At 44.2% G+C, this 17,732-nt stretch overlaps 1 pseudogene; it reads left to right on the forward strand.

The window, feature by feature from the left end:
• The window catches only part of LOC116362159 (adhesion G protein-coupled receptor B3-like), a 105,419-nt pseudogene that overhangs the window by 53,677 nt on the left and 34,010 nt on the right, over positions 1-17,732 (forward strand).

A 17,732-nucleotide genomic window follows, 5' to 3' on the forward strand; every position in this document is an offset into this window, starting at 1 on the left:
AAGATTTATTGAGGCAACATCTCAAGACATCAGTCAAGAAGTTAAAGCTTGGTCGCAAATGGGTCTTCCAAATGGACGATGACCCCAAGCATACTTCCAAAGTTGTGACAAAATGGATTAAGGACAACAAAGTCAAGGTATTGGAGTGGCCATCACAAAGCCCTGACCTCAAACCCATAGAACATTTGTGGGCAGAACTGAAAAGCATGTGCGAGCAAGGAGGCCTACAAACATGACTCAGTTACACCAGCTCTGTCAGGAGGAATGGGCCAAAATTCACCCAACTTATTGTGGGAAGCTTGTGGAAGGTTACCCGAAATGTTTGACCCAAGTTAAACAATTCAAAGCCAATGCTACCAAATACTAATTGAGTGTTTGTAAACTTCTGACCCACTGGGAATGTGAAATAAAAGCTGAAATAAATCATTCTCTCTAATATTATTCTGGCATTTCACATTCTTAACATAAATCCTAAAACTGAATTTTTACTCTGATTGAATGTAAGGAATTGTGAAAAACTGAGTTTAAACTTATTTGGCTAAGGTGTATGTAAACTTCCGACTAAACTTCCGACTGTAGATTGAACAAGAAAACATCTAATGGAATCATATTTTATACAGAACAGAAATAAATTCTATTCACATTCATTAACCATATTCTGGAACAGAAATGTGTTGGTCAGGTCCTCTCGTCTTTATCCTACAAAAATACAGATGTCAAGTATTTGTTTTTCATCAAGGATGCTGGGTACAACCTCAGGCAGGGGTTTTATGATTTTATCTGCGTGGGTTTTCCTCCTGTCACTTCTCCTGTCATCCTGAATGAGCCTCTCAGGGTTGAGAGGTGGCCACTCTTCCTTCAAAAACTCCCACTTTATTTTAAGACGAACCCGCCCTGTCTCCGGCAGAGACAGCATCTCCACAGACCACTAATTTACAAAGAAACATCCGCAGCTTTTGTGAACTTGCAGTGCCAAATGACTGCCTTCCAGAGAGGAAAGGAAAGGAGGGCGAAGGGAGGAAAGAGAGAGAGAGAGAGAGAAAGAGGAAAGAAAGAGAGAGAGAGAGAGAAAAAGAGAAAGAGAAAGAGAAAAGAAAGAGAAAGAGAAAGAGAAAGAGAAAGAGAAAGAGAAAGAGAAAGAGAAAGAGAAAGAGAGAGAGAAAGAGAGAAAGAGAAAAGAGAGAGAGAAAGAAAAAGAAAGAGAAAGAGAAAGAGAAGGGGGGGGGGGATTTTGGATGGTTGGTGTTTTCTTCCTTTTTCTTCCTCTGTCTCTCTTTGATTCACCTAGTGGTTGTTAAGAAACCTTGGAGAGAGAGAGAGGGAGAGAGAGAGAAAGAGAGAGAGAGAGAGAGATAGAGGGAGTAGGGAGAGGGAGAGAGAGAGAGAGAGAGTAGAGAGAGAGAGAGAGAGAGGAGAGACAGAGGGAGAGAGAGAGAGAGAGGAGAGAGAGAAAGGAGAAGGAGAGAGAGAGAGAGAGAGGAGGACAGGAGAGAGAGAGAATGAGAGAGGAGAGAGAGAGAGGATGAGAGAGAGAGAGAGAGAGAGAGGATGATAACGAGAGAGAGAGAAGGAGAGATAGAGAAGGAGAGAGAGAGAGAGAGAGAGAGAGAGGATGATAACAAGAGATAGAGAAGGAGAGATAGAGAAGGAGAGAGAGAGAGAGAGAGAGAGGATGATAACGAGAGAGAGAGAGGATGATAACGAGAGATAGAGAAGGAGAGAGAGAAGGAGAGATAGAGAAGGAGAGAGAGAGAGAGAGAGAGAGGATAACGAGAGAGAGAGAGGATGATAACGAGAGATAGAGAAGGAGAGATAGAGACGGAGAGATAGAGAATGAGAGATAGAGAAGGAGAGAGAGAAGGAGAGATAGAGAAGGAGAGAGGGAAGGATAGAGGATGAGATGGAGAGAGAGAGAGAAAGAAAGATAGAGAGAAGTATGAAGCCTAGCAGTTAAGAGCATTGGGCCAGTAGCCGAAAGGTTGCTGGTTTGAATCCAGAGCCAACAACAAATATATTTACTGAGCAAGGCACTTAAGCCTAATGGCTCCTGTAAGTCACTCTGGATAAGGGTGTCTGCTAAATGAATAAGAAAGAGAGAAAGAGAACAGCAGGCAGTCTTCCCTCTATCGACCCAGTCTTTCTGTCTCTGTCTACAAGTACTAATTGGTGGTCCTCACTGCAGTTTCTGACTTTTGTCTGTCTGGTCTACGACACACACACACACACACACACACACACACACACACACACACACACACACACACACACACACACACACACACACACACACACACACACACACACACACACACACACACACACACACACACACACACACACACACTCACATTGTCATGCCTTCTTCACGACTGTGTTAGTGTGTTTGGACCATGGTAATTACTTAGTGCTGTGGACACCGAGGAACTTGAAGCTCTCAACCTGCTCCACTACAGCCCCTTTTCCTTTAGATTGTGGTGTGTCGGTCCTCCATTTCCTGTAGACCATAACCAACTCCTTTGTCTTGCCAACGTTGAGGGAGATGTTGTCTTGGCACCACACTGCCAGGTCAATTACCTGCTCCCTATAGGCTGTCTCATCGTCATCGGTGATCAGGCCTACTACTGACATGTCGTCGTGTCGCCAGCAAACTTAATGATGGTGTGTTGGAGTCTTGCATGGCCACGCAGTCATGGGTGAACAGGGAGTACAGGAGGGGACTAAGCATGCATCCCTGAAGAAACCCCATGTTTGGGTCCGTGTGGCGGATGTGTTGTTGCCTACCCTCACCACCTGGGGGCTCCTCAGGAAGTTCAGGATCCATTTGCAGTGGGAGGGGTTCAGTCCCAGGGACCTGAGCTTAGTGATGCTCTTGGAGGGCACCTTCCTCGCCCGCATCGAGCTGCCGACACAGGGCGCCTCCGTTCACAAGAACTGGTTGCTGTCGTTCTCCGTGGCCAACGTGAGTTAGTCATTTAAGCGTGTTAACCCTCTCAAGGCTGCCGGCCCTGATGGCATCCCTAGCCGCGTCCTCAGAGCATGTGCAGACCAGCTGGCTGGAGTGTTTACGGACATCAATCTCTCCATATCCCAGTCTGTTATCCCCACTTGCTTATCCGGGAGCGAGGCGTCGGTGTGCAGAACGTGGCTTGATTTCACTTTTTAATCCTTAACTGTCTGGAGTCTCTGCTCAATATGTCTCGTGTCTGAGCAGATGAATTGCGACTCCACTTTGTCCCTGTCGTTTTGTCTCTTTGTTTTCCTTACGGAGGGCATAGCTGTTTGTAGACGTCCACGTCACCTTGCCATGGTTAAAAGTAGTGGTTCACGCTTTCAGTTTTGCACATATGCTGCCATCTATCCACAGTTTTTGGTTTGGGTAAGTTATCATTTTCACAGTGGGAACAGCATCCTCTATGCACTTCCTGATGAACTCAGTCACAGAGTCAGTGTACCATTTCCCACACCGCGTGATCAAAACAATCTTAAAACATAGATTCTGATTGGTCAAACCAACGTTGAACAGTTCTTGCCACAAGTGCTTCCTGTTTAAGTTTCTGCCTATAGGTGTGGAGGAACAGAAAGCGTCCAGATTAGTGTCCCGCTTCTTGAAAGTGGCAGCTCTGGCCTTAAACTCGTGCGGATGTTGCCTGTAATTAATGGCTTCTGGTTAGGACATGTGCGCACAGTCACTGTGGAGAAGAAGCCGTCAATGCACTTATTAATTAAGCCAGTGACTGATGTGGTAAACTCCTCAATGCCATGGGATGAATCGCGGAACATATTCCAGTCTGTGCTAGCAAAACAGTTCTGTAACTTAACGTCTGCTTCATCAGACCACTTACCTATTGAGTGTGTCACTGGTACTTCCTGTTTGAGTTTTTACTTGTAAGAAGGAATTAGGAGGTTAAAGTTATGGTCAAATTTGCCAAAGGGAGGGCGAGGGACTGCCTTGTAAACATTTCTGTGCATCAAGGTGATCAAGGGCTTCGTCGCCTCTAGTTGCACAGGTGACATGCAGGTGACATGCAGGTGACATGCAGGTGACATGCAGGTGACATGCAGGTGACATGCAGGCGACATGCTGGTAACATTTTAGTGAAAACAGATTTCTGTTTCCCTGCATTAAAATCACCGGCCACGAGATGCGCCAACTCTGGATGTGCACTTTTTGATTTGCTTATAGTCCTATACAACTCGTTGAGCGTAGTGTTAGTGCAAGCAGCTGTTTGTGGTGGTAAATAGACAGCTATGAACCATGTATATGAAAACAATCTTGGTAAATAGTCTGCAGCTTATCATGAAGTATTCTAACTCAGGCGAGAGAAAACCCCAAACTTCCTTTAACATTAGAGATCACACACAAGTTGTTGTTAACAAAGAGCCACTCCTCCCGCTTCATCCCCCGTCCTCTTTAGACGATGCATGGAGACGTCAGATAGATGTATATTATCCATGTCCTCTCTAGACGATGCATGGAGACGTCAGATCGATGTATATTATCCATGTCCTCTCTAGACGATGCATGGAGACGTCAGATAGATGTATATTATCCATGACCTCTCTAGACGATGCATGGAGACGTCAGATAGATGTATATTATCCATGTCCTCTCTAGACGATGCATGGAGACGTCAGATAGATGTATATTATCCATGTCCTCTCTAGACGATGCATGGAGACGTCAGATAGATGTATATTATCCATGTCCTCTCTAGACGATGCATGGAGACGTCAGATAGATGTATATTATCCATGTCCTCTCTAGACGATGCATGGAGACGTCAGATAGATGTATATTATCCATGTCCACTCTAGACGATGCATGGAGACGTCAGATAGATGTATATTATCCATGTCCTCTCTAGACGATGCATGGAGACGTCAGATAGATGTATATTATCCCCGTCCTCTCTAGACGATGCATGGAGACGTCAGATAGATGTATATTATCCATGTCCTCTCTAGACGATGCATGGAGACGTCAGATAGATGAATATTATCCATGTCCTCTCTAGATGATGCATGGAGACGTCAGATAGATGTATATTATCCATGTCCTCTCTAGACGATGCATGGAGACGTCAGATAGATGTATATTATCCACGTCCACTCTAGACGATGCATGGAGACGTCAGATAGATGTATATTATCCACGTCCACTCTAGACGATGCATGGAGACATCAGATAGATGTATATTATCCACGTCCTCTCTAGACGATGCATGGAGACGTCAGATAGATGTATATTATCCATGTCCTCTCTAGACGATGCATGGAGACGTCAGATAGATGTATATTATCCATGTCCTCTCTAGACGATGCATGGAGACGTCAGATAGATGTATATTATCCATGTCCTCTCTAGACGATGCATGGAGACGTCAGATAGATGTATATTATCCATGTCCTCTCTAGACGATGCATGGAGACGTCAGATAGATGTATATTATCCATGTCCTTGTTCAACCATGTCTCAGAGAAACAGAGAGTTTTACAGTTCTTCAGGCCCCGCTGATAGGATAGTCTCGCGCGGAGCTCTTCCAGGTTGTTCTCCGGGTACGTTCCTCAATAAAAGGCGGTTTATTTCCTCGCCAACGTAGTTTTGTCAGGATACCGACTGGTCTGCCTCTTCTCTGCCGTCGCTTACTCTTTCGAGTCTGGGGGATGGCGGACACATTATGATTTTTTTAGTTGTAAGATCAGCGAAGAAAAAAAAACACAAACAAAAAACAGCAGAATTGGTCAGGAGCCTGTAAAACAGTTGCTATTCACTGCAGCGCCATCTTGTCAGCCTGCAGAGGTTAGAGTTTGAGTCAGAGGTGGGTAGTTGAGATGAGATAATCAGAAAGACAAAGACCATGAAGGTACAGCTGGCCAAGAACTCTCTCTACCTAACACCCTTCTATCCTCTGTCTCTCAACCTGCAGAGGGTTAGAGTTTGGGTAAGAGGTGGGTAGTTGAGATGAGATAATCAGAAAGACAAAGACCATGGAGGTACAGCTGGCTAAGAACTCTCTCTGCCTAACTGTCCATTTTTAAACACCCTCCTATTCCCTGTCTGTCACCCAGTAAACTGATGAAGTCACGGTCTGTTCACCCTGCTACCATCTAGCAGACAGAGCCGGTACAGGTGCATCAAAGCTGGGACCGAATGACTGAAAATGGCTTCTATCTCCAGGCCATCAGACTGTTGATCAGCTACCTGCCCTGTACTCTGCCCTGCACCTTGAGACTAACCCCCCATGTACAGTATATAGAGTCATTGAACGCTGGTCACCTCATAATCTATTTATATACTCAATGTGTATGTCTCTACAATATTCTCCACATAGCTTATCCTAATATACCTACTACTGTACATACCAGATTATTTTCCAGATTCTATACTGTCTATACACACCATGTATTTAAAATTTGGATTCTGACACATTCTATACTGTCTATACACACCATGTATTTATATTCTGGATTCTGACACATTCTATACTGTCTATACACACCATGTATTTATATTCTGGATTCTGACACATTCTATACTGTCTATACACACCATGTATTTATATTCTGGATTCTGACACATTCTATACTGTCTATACACACCATGTATTTATATTCTGGATTCTGACACATTCTATACTGTCTATACACACCATGTATTTATATTCTGGATTCTGACACATTCTATACTGTCTATACACACCATGTATTTATATTCTGGATTCTGACACATTCTATACTGTCTATACAGTATTTATATTCTGGATTCTGACACATTCTCACTCATTGTCATTTCTTGAGTTATTGTTTGGATCATTGATTATTTGTGTATTTGACTGTATTTGAACTGTAGAAATTGTCCTGCACTGTTGGAGCTGGTAACATGAGCATTTCACTGCGCCTGCTATAACACCTGCAAATATGTGTACTTAACCAATACACTTTGATTTGATTTGAACCTTATCTACATCTTCCTCTGGGCTCCTCATCAGACACACATCCTTCCTCTGGGCTCCTCATCAGACACACATCCTTCCTCTGGGCTCCTCATCAGACATACAACCTTCTTCTGGGCTCCTCATCAGACACACATCCTTCCTCTGGGCTCCTCATCAGACATACAGCCTTCCTCTGGGCTCCTCATCAGACATACAGCCTTCTTCTGGGCTGCTCATCAGACATACATCTTCCTCTGGGCTCCTCATCAGACATACAGCCTTTCTCTGGGCTCCTCATCAGACATACAGCCTTCCTCTGGGCTCCTCATCAGACATACAGCCTTCCTCTGGGCTCCTCATCAGACATACAGCCTTCCTCTGGGCTCCTCATCAGACACACATCCTTCCTCTGGGCTCCTCATCAGACACACATCCTTCCTCTGGGCTCCTCATCAGACATACAGCCTTCCTCTGGGCTCCTCATCAGACATACAGCCTTCCTCTGGGCTCCTCATCAGAAAGACATCCTTCCTCTTGGCTCCTCATCAGCCTTCCTTCTACAACCATTTCTTTCTGGCATGCTACTTCATATCTCATTCAAATCTCATCTCCACTGCAGAAATTACACACACACACACACACACACACACACACACACACACACACACACACACACACACACACACACACACACACACACACACACACACACACACACACACACACACACACACACACACAAACACACACAGAAGGCAGACCGGAAATCTGTCTGTCTGATTAGGAACCCAGAGGAGGATGGAGACAAGGTTCATTAGTTCACTGGCTGAGGAACAGAGCCCTCGGTCTGCCTAAGGAGGGTGTGTGTTTGTGTGGATGTGTGTCGGTCTAAGGATTGGCTGCCTGGTGTTTAAGAATGTGCGATTCAGGCCAAGTCTATTTAGGTATAAAGAGTTCTTCTTTGGCCAATGTGTAGTTCATCTTCACCAGACCATGAGCTGATATGACAGCCATCTGTCATCTAAAGGATCAGGGTAAAAGATGGATTTTGGACAGGTGTGTTTTTATGCATTATTTTACAACTAGACAATGTGTTGGTGTTCTAAAAGCTAGACAGAAGCAATGAACTTCAAATCCTGTTATTTGTAGTACAGGAATGGCTATGATGAGTGTGGATGGATGCTGCCGAGTATTCACTGTTTCTAAGGAAACGGAGGATGAGCTGCATGTCTGTTGTTGTAGAGATGAAAATATCAGCTGTATGTCTGTTGTTTTTGGCAGTAGGAATGGCTGTGGAATGGCTGAGGAATGGCTGAGGAATGGCTGGGGAATGGCTGTGGAATGGCTGTGGAATGGCTGAGGAATGGCTGAGGAATGGCTGAGGAATGGCTGAGGAATGGCTGTGGAATGGCTGAGGAATGGCTGAGGAATGGCTGAGGACTGGCTGTGGAATGGCTGAGGAATGGCTGTGGAATGGCTGTGGAATGGCTGTGGAATGGCTGTGGAATGGCTGAGGAATGGCTGAGGAATGGCTGAGGAATGGCAATGGTCAAGAGTTGTCTGCTTTGTCTGTAATTGTCTGCTTTGCTGTGTTTTATATCTCCGTCTTGGTCAGGTCATTATTGTGAATGAGAATGTGTTCTCAATTACTTACCTGGTTAAATAAAGGCAAATAAGATGTGTCAATGCTGTGGAGAGGATGGGAGTTGTAGTTCAGTTGCTGTCAAGCACAGAAATACACTGAGTGTACAAAACATTAAGAACACCTACTCTTTCCATGACATAGACTGACCAGGTGAATCCAGGTGAAAGACATGATCCCTTATTGCTGTCACTTGTTAAATCCACTTCAATCAGTGTAGATGAAGGGGAGGAGACCGGTTGAATAATGATTTTTAAGCCTTGAGGCGTGGATTGTGTTCCATTCATAGGTTGAATGGGCCAGACAAAAGTTTGAAGTGCCTTTGAACGGGGTACGGGAGTAGGAGCCAGACGTTTGTGTCAAGAATTTCAGTGCTGCTGTGTTTTTCACGCTCAACAGTTTCCCCTGTGTATCACAAATGGTCCACCACCCAAAGGACATCCAGCCAACTTGACACAACTGTGGGAAGAATTCAACAAGAGTCAACATGGGCCAGCATCCCTGTAGAACGCTTTCGACACCTTGTAGAGTCTATGCCCCAACGAATTTAGTCTCTTCTGAGGGCAAAATGGGGGTTCAACTCAATATTAGGAAGGTGTTGTTTTGTACACTCAGTGTGTATGTGTGTCTGTTGCTAAGGGAAAGCAGAAAGACCTTGTTGCTGTGGTGTGAGCATGAAGAGGATGATCTGGTGCTTCTCTTTGAATCCACCTCCACTGCAGCCTTTACCCCGTTCATCCAGAGAGGGCCTGCGCTATGGGTCACATAGGCAGGAGGGGGAGGAGAAATGTGCTTTCAGCCAGCTAGTCAGCTAACTAGTCAGACAGACGTGTGTGTGTGTGTGTGTGTGTGTGTGTGTGTGTGTGTGTGTGTGTGTGTGTGTGTGTGTGTGTGTGTGTGTGTGTGTGTGTGTGTGTGTGTGTGTGTGTGTGTGTGTGTGTGTGTGTGTGTGTGTGTGTGTGTGTGTGTGTGTGTGTGTGTGTGTGTGTTTACGTACGTGGGGATGAGTGCATCTCCGTCTGTATGTGTGCGTGCACGTGTCAGTAAGTATATGTGTGAGTGTGTGTGTGTGATTGTATCAGGAGGTGTTCATTATGGGATGCCACTCAGAGCTCCTCTCCGGACTAAGACATGTCATTGTCTTGTCTGTAGAGTAGAGCTATAGCTAACTCACATGCTGCTATTCTGTGTCCATGTCTAGGACAGCTACTGTCATAATGGGGCTTTTCCTTCCTGATAAATCTAATTGTTTTCAAGTACCATTTTAACACTGTTTGAATTGCTGATTAAATTAGAATAGATCCATTTGGTACATTTTAAGGAAAATACAAAGAACAATATATATATATTGATATATTGATATCATCATCATCAGCGCATTAACAGTCTGCCTCACTCAAATCACACAAAATGTCTGCCCCCAAAATCAAGTCCCCTCTGATTACAGCTGATCCCTCTCTGCTAGATTCAGGTCTGCCAGGATAGTGGGCCGTTCTCTTCAAGGTCAACGATCGGATTTGTGTGTCTTAATGTGTATCAGCTGGGAGGAGACAGGTGTGCTTGCGTGAGTGTGTTGCTCTGTCTCTATCCATGGTCCTGAATGCTTCCTTTGCATTCTCTCTGACACTGATGGCAGGTCCCTAAGGACAGACACACTGCCCTGTCTTGAGCAATCACTCTCCAGTGGTCACTAAGCAGTGTCCTTTTAAAGGGTAGTCTCTAGCTCTCCAGTGGTCACTAGACAGTGTGCTTCTAAAGGGCAGTGTCTATCTACTAGCTATGTCCTGCTGTGTCAGGGTGTCTGTCTCAAAGGTTCACTGTCGGATAATGCATAGATCAATACATGTACTGACATGTCCTGGACATGTCCAGTCCTGGTCTGTCCCCTTTTAAAGGTTACCAGTATCTAGTAGCCATGTCCTGGTCTGTCCCCTTTTAAAGGTTACCAGTATCTAGTAGCCATGTCCTGGTCTGTCCCCTTTTAAAGGTTACCAGTATCTAGTAGCCATGTCCTGGTCTGTCCCCTTTTAAAGGTTACCAGTATCTAGTATCTAGTAACCATGTCCTGGTCTGTCCCCTTTTAAAGGTTACCAGTATCTAGTAACCATGTCCTGGTGTAGCCTAGTGGTTAGAGCGTTGGACTAGTAACCATGTCCTGGTGTAGCCTAGTTGTTAGAGCGTTGGACTAGTAGCCATGTCCTGGTGTAGCCTAGTTGTTCGAGCGTTGGACTAGTAGCCATGTCCTGGTGTAGCCTAGTGGTTAAAGCGTTGGACTAGTAGCCATGTCCTAGAAGTTTGCAAGATCGAATTCCAGAGCTGACAAGGTAAACATTTGTCGTTCTTCCTCTGAACACGGCAGTTAACCCACTGTTCCTAGGCCAGGTAACCCACTGTTCTTAGGCCAGGTAACCCACTGTTCCTAGGCCAGTTAACCCACTGTTCCTAGGCCAGTTAACCCACTGTTCCTAGGCCAGTTAACTCACTGTTCCTAGGCCAGTTAACCCACTGTTCCTAGGCCAGTTAACCCACTGTTCCTAGGCCAGTTAACCCACTGTTCCTAGGCCGTCATTGTAAATAAGAATTTGTTCTTAACTGAATTGCCTAGTTAAATAAAGGTAAAAACAATTTTTTTTTAAAAGGTGTCACAACACCAGCTCGAAGTCCGTAACATAAAGGGAGACAACGTGTGAATAAATAATAACAAAAATATATTTATTGACTGAACATAAATACAATTAACAATGGTGTAATCAGCAGTGTAAGTAAGTGGTTGCGTGAATAAATGTGATAATGAGGGGTGTTGAAAGGTGCCAAAGCAAGCAAACAAACAAAACAGAGACAAAAATGCCACAACCAAAATCTATCAGTGTGTCTGCATGGAGAGAGTCCCCTCAATGAATGGGGAAGAGGTGTATTTATCCTGGGACACACCCAGGTCCAGGTGTGTCCCATGTCGCTGACGACCCTCCCAGCCCCGCCCACCTAGGGCGGAAAACAAGAGCAAAGAGAAAGAATACGTCAGACAGAGTGGGAGGGGGTCACAAAGGGTCCCAGAATCTAGTAGCTAGTAGCCATGTCCTGGTCTGTCCCCTTTTAAAGGGTACCAGAATCTAGTAGCTAGTAGCCATGTCCTGGTCTGTCCCCTTTTAAAGGGTACCAGAATCTAGTAGCTAGTAGCCATGTCCTGGTCTGTCCCCTTTTAAAGGGTACCAGAATCTAGTAGCTAGTAGCCATGTCCTGGTCTGTCCCCTTTTAAAGGGTACCAGAATCTAGTAGCTAGTAGCCATGTCCTGGTCTGTCCCCTTTTAAAGGGTACCAGAATCTAGTAGCTAGTAGCCATGTCCTGGTCTGTCCCCTTTTAAAGGGTACCAGAATCTAGTAGCTAGTAGCCATGTCCTGGTCTGTCCCCTTTTAAAGGGTACCAGAATCTAGTAGCTAGTAGCCATGTCCTGGTCTGTCCCCTTTTAAAGGGTACCAGAATCTAGTAGCTAGTAGCCATGTCCTGGTCAGAGGTGAGATGTCTGATGAGTGAAAGATGAACATTTTTAGATTGTTGTGGTTCATGTTGGACAAGTAAAATCAGTCAAAGTAAACGGTCTGTTAGAAGCTGTCTTCACATAACCCTGTGACATTGTGTTTGCTTCTATCCCTCACATAACGCCTCTACGTTTTCCACACCACACTCCCTCTCTCCCAGGAGACAGTTCCAAGAGGAATGCTGGTATAACACTATTGACTAATGCTGTGTACATGTAATGGCAGCACTGATGTTGCAGTAATAAGATAACTGTGAAGTTTCTCGCCTCTCGTCCCACGTCTAGTTCTTTGTCCCAAATGGCACTGTATTTCCTAGTGCCCTGTGGGCCCTGGTCAAGCAGACTACAGTATATAGGAAATGTGGGGGACATTTGAGATGTGGTTTTGACCTATGTAACGGCTGCACTGATACGGCACTAGTTAACTGTACTGTTGTCCTCATCTCTCACTAGTTAACTGTACTGTTGTCCTCATCTCTCACTAGTTAACTGTACTGTTGTCCTCATCTCTCACTAGTTAACTGTACTGTTGTCCTCATCTCTCACTAGTTAACTGTACTGTTGTCCTCATCTCTCACTAGTTAACTGTACTGTTGTCCTCATCTCTCACTAGTTAACTGTACTGTTGTCCTCATCTCTCACTAGTTAACTGTACTGTTGTTGTCATCTCTCACTAGTTAACTGTACTGTTGTCCTCATCTCTCACTAGTTAACTGTACTGTTGTCCACATCTCTCACTAGTTAACTGTACTGTTGTCCACATCTCTCACTAGTTAACTGTACTGTTGTCCTCATCTCTCACTAGTTAACTGTACTGTTGTCCTCATCTCTCACTAGTTAACTGTACTGTTGTCCACATCTCTCACTAGTTAACTGTACTGTTGTCCTCATCTCTCACTAGTTAACTGAAATGTTGTTGTCATCTCTCACTAGTTAACTGTACTGTTGTCCACATCTCTCACTAGTTAACTGTACTGTTGTCCTCATCTCTCACTAGTTAACTGTACTGTTGTCCTCATCTCTCACTAGTTAACTGTACTGTTGTCCACATCTCTAACTAGTTAACTGAAATGTTGTTGTCATCTCTCACTAGTTAACTGTACTGTTGTCCTCATCTCTCACTAGTTAACTGTACTGTTGTCCTCATCTCTCACTAGTTAACTGTACTGTTGTCCTCATCTCTCACTAGTTAACTGTACTGTTGTCCTCATCTCTCACTAGTTAACTGTACTGTTGTCCTCATCTCTCACTAGTTAACTGTACTGTTGTCCTCATCTCTCACTAGTTAACTGTACTGTTGTCCTCATCTCTCACTAGTTAACTGTACTGTTGTTGTCATCTCTCACTAGTTAACTGTACTGTTGTCCTCATCTCTCACTAGTTAACTGTACTGTTGTCCACATCTCTCACTAGTTAACTGTACTGTTGTCCACATCTCTCACTAGTTAACTGTACTGTTGTCCTCATCTCTCACTAGTTAACTGTACTGTTGTCCTCATCTCTCACTAGTTAACTGTACTGTTGTCCACATCTCTCACTAGTTAACTGTACTGTTGTCCTCATCTCTCACTAGTTAACTGAAATGTTGTTGTCATCTCTCACTAGTTAACTGTACTGTTGTCCACATCTCTCACTAGTTAACTGTACTGTTGTCCTCATCTCTCACTAGTTAACTGTACTGTTGTCCTCATCTCTCACTAGTTAACTGTACTGTTGTCCACATCTCTAACTAGTTAACTGAAATGTTGTTGTCATCTCTCACTAGTTAACTGTACTGTTGTCCTCATCTCTCACTAGTTAACTGTACTGTTGTCCTCATCTCTCACTAGTTAACTGAAATGTTGTTGTCATCTCTCACTAGTTAACTGTACTGTTGTCCTCATCTCTCACTAGTTAACTGTACTGTTGTCCTCATCTCTCACTAGTTAACTGTACTGTTGTCCTCATCTCTAACTAGTTAACTGTACTGTTGTCCACATCTCTCACTAGTTAACTGTACTGTTGTCCTCATCTCTCACTAGTTAACTGTACTGTTGTCCTCATCTCTCACTAGTTAACTGTACTGTTGTCCACATCTCTCACTAGTTAACTGTACTGTTGTCCTCATCTCTCACTAGTTAACTGAAATGTTGTTGTCATCTCTCACTAGTTAACTGTACTGTTGTCCACATCTCTCACTAGTTAACTGTACTGTTGTCCTCATCTCTCACTAGTTAACTGTACTGTTGTCCTCATCTCTCACTAGTTAACTGTACTGTTGTCCACATCTCTAACTAGTTAACTGAAATGTTGTTGTCATCTCTCACTAGTTAACTGTACTGTTGTCCACATCTCTCACTAGTTAACTGTACTGTTGTCCTCATCTCTCACTAGTTAACTGTACTGTTGTCCTCATCTCTCACTAGTTAACTGTACTGTTGTCCACATCTCTAACTAGTTAACTGAAATGTTGTTGTCATCTCTCACTAGTTAACTGTACTGTTGTCCTCATCTCTCACTAGTTAACTGTACTGTTGTCCTCATCTCTCACTAGTTAACTGAAATGTTGTTGTCATCTCTCACTAGTTAACTGTACTGTTGTCCTCATCTCTCACTAGTTAACTGTACTGTTGTCCTCATCTCTCACTAGTTAACTGTACTGTTGTCCTCATCTCTAACTAGTTAACTGTACTGTTGTCCTCATCTCTCACTAGTTAACTGTACTGTTGTCCTCATCTCTAACTAGTTAACTGTACTGTTGTCCTCATCTCTCACTAGTTAACTGTACTGTTGTCCTCATCTCTCACTAGTTAACTGTACTGTTGTCCTCATCTCTCACTAGTTAACTGTACTGTTGTCCTCATCTCTCACTAGTTAACTGTACTGTTGTCCTCATCTCTCACTAGTTAACTGAAATGTTGTTGTCATCTCTCACTAGTTAACTGTACTGTTGTCCTCATCTCTCACTAGTTAACTGTACTGTTGTCCTCATCTCTCACTAGTTAACTGTACTGTTGTCCTCATCTCTAACTAGTTAACTGTACTGTTGTCCTCATCTCTCACTAGTTAACTGTACTGTTGTCCTCATCTCTAACTAGTTAACTGTACTGTTGTCCTCATCTCTCACTAGTTAACTGTACTGTTGTCCTCATCTCTCACTAGTTAACTGTACTGTTGTCCTCATCTCTCACTAGTTAACTGTACTGTTGTCCTCATCTCTCACTAGTTAACTGTACTGTTGTCCTCATCTCTAACTAGTTAACTGTACTGTTGTCCTCATCTCTCACTAGTTAACTGTAATGCTGTTGTCGTCTCTCTAGATCTATCCAGGTGCAGTGGAGCTGATGCAGGTCATCGAGGAATTCATCCACATCGTTGGCCTGGGCATGAAGGACTTCCACAACGCCTATCTGATGACTGGGAACTTGGGTAAGAACCACAGACAGATCTATTCTCACAGCCCACAGGCCTGGGATGGGAGTCCCACAGCCTTATTTTTCTCCACAACCCAGCCACCCAGCTGGGTGAAAATAACAATTATCCAATCGATGTTCAACGATCAATCGTCCATGTGTGAATAAACAAAATGTTGCTGCTGCTGACTCCCCATGTCAATTCCCCCTCCATCCATCAGTAATCTGGGATAAATTATGCGTGGAGGGGAGGGGAGGGGAGGGGAAGGAGGGAGGGGAGGAAGGAAGGAAGGAAGGAAGGAAGGAAGGAAGGAAGGAAGGAAGGAAGGAAGGAAGGAAGGAAGGAAGGAAGGAAGGAAGGAAGGAAGGAAGGAAGGAAGGAAGGAAGGAAGGAAGGAAGGAAGGAAGGAAGGAAGGAAGGAAGGAAGGAAGGAAGGAGGAAGGAGGAGGGATGGAGGCTTAGCCTAACAAACAACCACTAATCAATATGGTTATTTAAAACCTAGCTTGTGATTAACTCCTAAGAAAACACTCACATCCGATGTTCCAATATCAACCATGTCTTCAGTGGGTAGAAACCGTGGTCAGGGTGAGTCAACCATAGGATGAATCTCAAGTCTCTAGGTCCAGTATTCCAAAAGAACCCCCCTATCACAGTTTGAGGTCCAGTATTCCAATAGGACCCTCCTAAAACTGATCTAGGTCCAGTATTCAAATAGGACCCTCCTAACACAGATCTAGGTCCAGTATTCCAATAGAACCCCCATAACACAGATCTAGGTCCAGTATTCCAATAGAAACCTCCTAACACAGATCTAGGTCCAGTATTCCAATAGAAACCTTGTGGATAGAACCCTCCTAATACAGATCTAGGTCCAGTATTCCAATAGAACCCCCCTAACACAGATCTAGGTCCAGTATTCCAATAGAACCCCCCTAACACAGATCGAGGTCCAGTATTCCAATAGAAACCGTGTGGATAGAACCCTCCTAACACAGATCTAGGTCCAGTATTCCAATAGAAACCGTGTTAATAGAACCCTCCTAACACAGATTGAGGTCCAGTATTCCAATAGAAACCGTGTGGGTAGAACCCTCCTAACACAGATTGAGGTCCAGTATTCCAATAGAAACCTTGTGGATAGAACCCTCCTAACACAGATCTAGGTCCAGTATTCAAATAGGACCCTCCTAACACAGATCTAGATCCAGTATTCCAATAGAACCCCCATAACACAGATCTAGGTCCAGTATTCCAATAGAAACCGTGTGGATAGAACCCCCCTAACACAGATCTAGGTCCAGTATTCCAATAGAACCCCCCTAACACAGATCGAGGTCCAGTATTCCAATAGAAACCGTGTGGATAGAACCCTCCTAACACAGATCTAGGTCCAGTATTCCAATAGAAACCGTGTTAATAGAACCCTCCTAACACAGATTGAGGTCCAGTATTCCAATAGAAACCGTGTGGGTAGAACCCTCCTAACACAGATTGAGGTCCAGTATTCCAATAGAAACCTTGTGGATAGAACCCTCCTAACACAGATCTAGGTCCAGTATTCCAATAGAAACCGTGTGGATAGAACCCTCCTAACACAGATCTAGGTCCTGTATTCCAATAGAAACCGTGTGGATAGAACCCTCCTAACACAGATCTGGGTCCAGTATTCCAATAGAAACCGTGTGGATAGAACCCTCCTAACACAGATTGAGGTCCAGTATTCCAATAGAACCCTCCTAACACAGATCTAGGTCCTGTATTCCAATAGAAACCGTGTGGATAGAACCCTCCTAACACAGATTGAGGTCCTGTATTCCAATAGAAACCGTGTGGATAGAACCCTCCTAACACAGATTGACATTCAATATTCCAATAGAAACCGTGTGGATAGAACCCTCCTAACACAGATCTAGGTCCAGTATTCCAATAGAAACCGTGTGGATAGAACCCTCCTAACACAGATTGAGGTCCTGTATTCCAATAGAAACCGTGTGGATAGAACCCTCCTAACACAGATTGAGGTCCTGTATTCCAATAGAACCCCCTAACACAGATCTAGGTCCAGTATTCCAATAGAACCCTCCTAACACAGATCTAGGTCCAGTATTCCAATAGAACCCTCCTAACACAGATCGAGGTCCAGTATTCCAATAGAAACCGTGTGGGTAGAACCCTCCTAACACAGATCTAGGTCCAGTATTCCAATAGAAACCGTGTGGATAG

The sequence above is a fragment of the Oncorhynchus kisutch genome, unplaced genomic scaffold, assembly GCF_002021735.2.
Source record: "Oncorhynchus kisutch isolate 150728-3 unplaced genomic scaffold, Okis_V2 scaffold798, whole genome shotgun sequence".
NCBI lineage: Eukaryota > Metazoa > Chordata > Actinopteri > Salmoniformes > Salmonidae > Oncorhynchus > Oncorhynchus kisutch.